Genomic DNA, 6040 nt, shown 5'->3' on the forward strand with positions numbered 1-6040 from the left:
CAGCAGGTAATGTACAAAATGTGCTTTTAATTCATCACAGCATTCCCAACGATATGGGGCCACAACACCCCTTTGTCAAGGTGATACAAACATATATATATATATATATATATATATTCCATAAACAAAAAACCTTACGGTGTCACATGTCCCATTAAGGCTTCTTACACATGATCTGGCATTTCAAAAACCTGTTGCAACTCTTCCATTCAAACTCCAAAAAGCAATGAAATTCCGATCATTAAGGCTGATGCCTTAATGGACGTGTTCCTGGCGCAATACAGATATGGTATGCCATCACAGCCTGTGGGTATGTGCAAATTCAGCACTCTCACAGAGTGAGATTGCTGTCACTCACACAATGGTGGAGCGGCTAATTCACAGATTTGTGTGCTCATTGGAATACACTGTATTGCGCAAGGAACACGTCCATTAAGGCGTCAGCCTTAATGATCGGAATTTCATTGCTTTTTGCAGTTTGAGTGGAAGAGTTACAACAGGTTTCTGAAATGCCAGATCATGTGTAAGAAGCCTTAATGGGACATGTAAAACCGTAAGGTTTTTTTGTCTATGGAATTTCATCGCTTTTTTTATTATTTCTTTTTTAACTCAGAAACGTAAAATTTCACGGTAAGAATAAACATTGGATTTTTTAAATGTTTTATGAAAATGTTCGTCTAACATCACTGTTCTGTGCAAAATGCAAAAAATAATTTTATTTACCAAACAGAATTGTTTATACTTTTAACTTAGGTCAAAATACATTGTTGCCTTAAAAAAACCCATGTAAAATATCATAGGGGGTCATTCCGACCCGATCGCTCACTGCAGTTTGTCGCAGCGCAGCGATCGGGTCAGAACCGTGCATGCGCCGGCGCATGGTTGTCGTTGCTGCCTAGTGATCGCTTCTGAGACAGAGGCGATTGCTGGGCGGGAGGGGGCTATGGTAAGCGGTCCTGCCAGCGCAGCCGTGGCTGGACCATTGGGGGGGCGGGCCGCGACGGCTGCATGACAACTCACGCAGCCACTGCGGCCAGCGCCAGCGAAGTCCAAGTCCCGGCCAGCCGCAGAAGCTGTTCTGGCCGGGAGTAACTCCTGAAATACAAAAGCATCGCTGCTGTGCGATGCTTTTGTATTTGTGCGGGGGGTAGGCCGGCACAGACATGCGGGGCGGAGTAGCCCTGTGCTGGGCGTCCCCCCGCATGTCAGGGAAGATGACCATAGCTGTGCTAAATCAACTCAGAATGACCCCCTTAGTAAAACCTATCACTTATTATCTCAGAGGTTGAATTGTAATGTCAAATAACTACTTTGCATGCTACTGAAACATGAAACTTTCAAATTTCAATATTATTAAAAATTTCTATAGATATCCACCATCATAATTTTTTTTTAATTTTAATTCAAGACTTTAAATTTGCACAATCTAATGCCTGTAAAACAGACTGAAGTATCAAATTATACTGTTCATTATAATTTTTTCTTTTTTAAAGGAAAACTAATGAAGTGTTAAAAAAAAAATTCTTTTCTTTACTAGTGCTATTTTTAAACACTATTCCTAAAGTTACTTAAATTCACTATGAAATGCTATATTTCCTTCTCAATTATCATGTAAACAACCTGGCCATTTTATTAGACTGTACTTCAAGTATTCTAACCGCCAAATCGATATACATTTCACATAAAGCAGAACATTTAAAAAAAAAATGTTTTTAAAATTTAAAATAAAAATAATGTACAACATATTAATTGATATAAATAAAAACCATTACAAATGCATATACCTCAAAATATTCCACAATGAGTTTAGGTGTGACCCCTACATTTTTAACAGTTATAAAAAGTCAAAATTTTTGTTGATGTATCCTAAATGGAAAACATTCAAAAGAATCCCTGAAAGTTTTGAGAAAATACACTTTATAGTTAATATGAAGTAGAGTATGGGGAGTTTTCAATTACCCATGAGGAAACATCAGGAGTGAAAAATGGCTGTTTTCTTGCAATTTTCCACTGAAATTTCACCTATATATAAATTCCATTTATTTTCTGCGTTAACTCACAATTACCTGTGTAAAATTTAATTAATACAATGTTTTAACTGGCTTTAACTAGGCTATTGGGAGAAGTTGGGATTCTAATTAAATAGGGGAATGTATTGGGAGCAACACACAGGGAAAAGGGGACCTTAAGGGGGTGACACACAGGGTGCAGTGACTGTAGTGGGGGGCAGCAACACATAATGTGCAGAGGACTGTAGGTAACGCAGGGTGCAGGAGATAAACATGGAATTAGACTAAAAAATTCACAGTTTCCTGCGTATCGCACCCCCCAGAGACCCTGCGTGTCACCACCTATACAGTCTCCTGCACCGTGTGTCACCCCCCCCACAGTCCCCTGCATCCTGTGTGTCACACCCACTACAGTCTTCTGTGCCCTGTGTGTAGCTTCCTCTCACAGTTCCCTGCACTCAGCATGTCGACCCCACTACAGTCACTACACCCTGTGCGTCATCCCCTTAAGGTCCCCTGTGTGTCTCCTCCTATAGTCTGCTTCACCCTATATGTCACCCCCCTACAGTCGCCTACATCATGTGTCACACCCCCTACAGTCCACTGCACCGTGTGTAGCCCCACCCCCTGCAGTCACATACACATATCCTCCCCTGTGACTTGTGTGGTGCTCCGTCCAGTACAGTCCCGTGCTGTGTGCTGGTCCGCCTACAGTCACCTGCAGCCCATGCAAAGCCCCCGCTACAGTCACATTGCAGCCTGAGTGTAGCCCCCATATGGTCACCTGCAGCCTGGTTGTAGTCCCACTGGGTTTTTAGATAGATAACCCAGATGCGCTGTCAAACCTGCCAGTAAAGGGATGGTCAGTCCCACTACTATGAAATATGTAGGTGCAGAGTAACTGGCACTATGCTGTGTCTCCAATAATAAAAAATGGATGGAGAAGTAAAAATAACAATTTAATATACACTGCTCAAAAAAATAAAGGGAACACTTAAACAACACATCCTAGATCTGAATGAATGAAATATTCTTATTAAATACTTTGTTCTTTACATAGTTGAATGTGCTGACAACAAAATCACACAAAAATTATCAATGGAAATCAAATTTATTAACTCATGGAGGTCTGGATTTGGAGTCACACTCAAAATTAAAGTGGAAAAACACACTACAGGCTGATCCAACTTTGATGTAATGTCCTTAAAACAAGTCAAAATGAGGCTCAGTAGTGTGTGTGGACTCCACGTGCCTGTATGACCTCCCTACAATGCCTGGGCATGCTCCTGATGAGGTGGCGGATGGTCTCCTGAGGGATCTCCTCCCAGACCTGGACTAAAGCATCCGCCAACTCCTGGACAATCTGTGGTGCAACCGGGCGTTGGTGGATGGAGCAAGACATAATGTCCCAGATGTGCTCAATTGGATTCAGGTCTGGGGAACGGGTGGGCCAGTCCATAGCATCAATGCCTTCATCTTGCAGGAACTGCTGACACACTCCAGCCACATGAGATCTAGCATTGTCTTGCATTAGGAGGAACCCAGGGCCAACCGCACCAGCATATGGTCTCACAAGGGGTCTGAGGATCTCATCTCGGTACATAATGGCAGTCAGGCTACCTCTGGGAAGCACATGGAGGGCTGTGCTGCCCCACAAAGAAATGCCACCCCACACCTTTACTGACCCACTGCCAAACCGGTCATGCTGGAGGATGTTGCAGGCAGCAGAACATTCTCCTTGGCATCTCCAGACTCTGTCACGTCTGTCACATGTGCTCAGTGAGAGCCTGCTTTCATCTGTGAAGAGCACATTGGCGAATATGCCAATCTTGGTGTTCTCTGGCAAATGCCAAACGTCCTGCACGGTGTTGGGCTGTAAGCACAACCCCCACCTGTGGATGTCGGGCCCTCATACCACCCTCATGGAGTCTGTTTCTGATCATTTGAGTAGACACATGCACATTTGTGGCTTGCTGGAGGTCATTTTGCAGGGCTATGGCAGTGCTCCTCCTTTTCCTCCTTGCACAAAGGCGGAGCTAGCGGTCCTGCTGCTGGGTTGTTGCCCTCCTACGGCCTCCTCCACATCTCCTGATGTACTGGCCTGTCTCCTGGTAGCGCCTCCATGCTCTGGACACTACGCTGACAGACACAGCAAACCTTCTTGCCACAGCTCGCATTGATGTGCCATCCTGGATGAGCTGCACAACCTGGGCCACTTGTGTGGGTTGTAGACTCGGTCTCATGCTACCACTAGAGTGAAAGCACTGCCAGCTTTCTAAAATGACCAAAACATCAGCCAGAAAGCATAGGAGTTGAGAAGTGGTCTGTGGTCACCACCTGCAGAACAACTCCTTTATTGGGGGTGTCTTGCTAATTGCCTATAATTTCCACCTGTTGTCTATTCTATTTGCACAACAGCATCTGAAATTGATTGTCAATCAGTGTTGCTCCCTAAGTGGACAGTTTGATTTCACAGAAGTGTGATTGACTTAGAGTTACATTGTGTTGTTTAAGTGTTCCCTTTATTTTTTTGAGCAGTGTATAACAATATAAATTCATCATAAAAGTTGACCCTAATGGGTCACTGTTGCTTTAAAAATATGTAATATGTATTTATAATACTGAAAAGCAAAATTTGTATCTTATAACTGCCCAAATTATAATTAAACAGATGGATCTTGGACGAATAGCATATACTCCCAATGGGGAACCAAATAGTTCAGCTGGTATTACACGTGGTGATGATTTGATCTGAATACACTTTAAATCCTCAGCAAGCAAGCTGTTTGTGTGTAGTCCACCGGGTATTCCAAATATGATATATGCAGTATGGTCCCAATAAGCAATTTTCAGGTCAGGAGAATTCTTTAATAGTCCATATCTAGATCCTTAGATGCAAGTGGAAATAAGCAGTGGCAGTTTCTCATTCTACTGCTTGTAGCCCCCCTACAGTCACCTGCAGCCTGGTTGTAGCCCCCCCCCTACAGTCACCTGCAGCAGGTTGCTCCCCCCAGTCACCTGTACCCTGTGTGCTACCCCTTAAGGTCCCTTGATCTCTGTGTGTACCCCCTTATTGTCTCCTTCATCTAACCTCCCCTACATTCTCCTGTGCCCTGCATGTCACCCCGTACACTCTCCTGCACACTGCCTGATGCGCCCTACAGTCTTCTGCATAGTACGTGTTGCTGACCCCACTATAGTCACTACACTCTGTGTGTCACCCCCTTAAGGTCCCCTGTTCTCTGTGTGTTGTCCCCTACAGTCCCCTATTTAATTATAATCCCTACTTCTCCCAATAGCCTAGTTAATGCCCGTTAAACATTGTGTTAATGTAATTTAACACAGGTTATTGGGTGGTAAGGTAAAAAGCATTTTTCTGAATCATGCATTAACTTATCCCCCAACCAACCAGGATTTTTTTTTTCAAAAAAATCCCTGATGACTACTGGCTTTGGAGTTAATTTAATAACTCTGGGAGTTCAATCCACTGTAATCTATCATGGATAATTGATTTCCCATATTAGACTTCAATTTCAATGATTCAGACACACATTCCAAAATAAAACAAAAAAAATCTCATAGTACAGTATAGTAATCTAGCATACATACATCATAATGATATACCTAAATCATTCTGTAACATATCCTTCCCAAAATGCACACAATGTCACTTAGTTTCGCACTATAATTTTAAGCTACTAAACCCTACTTAGCGACCAATTTCAGTGCTATAAGTATAACAAAAAACAGTAAGTGGCAATTCCCTTTTAAGAACTCATATCTTTTATAGTTCATGGATAGTTAAAAAATATAACATGAAACCTGGAAGTAATGTTACATGTGGCTGAAATTTTTTGGAAAACAAATGTGGATGAAACTTGAAACAGCAATTCTAGACACATATGGGTCATTTCAATTTAGCACAGAGTGACTGCCACCGCCAAGATTTCTTCTCGCATCCCCCGAGTGGTGTGAGGAGAAATCCGACCAAAGTGCTGGCACAGTGCCGATTCCTGACGGAAACAGCATTG

The sequence above is a fragment of the Pseudophryne corroboree genome, chromosome 5 (genome assembly GCF_028390025.1).
Source record: "Pseudophryne corroboree isolate aPseCor3 chromosome 5, aPseCor3.hap2, whole genome shotgun sequence".
Lineage (NCBI taxonomy): Eukaryota > Metazoa > Chordata > Amphibia > Anura > Myobatrachidae > Pseudophryne > Pseudophryne corroboree.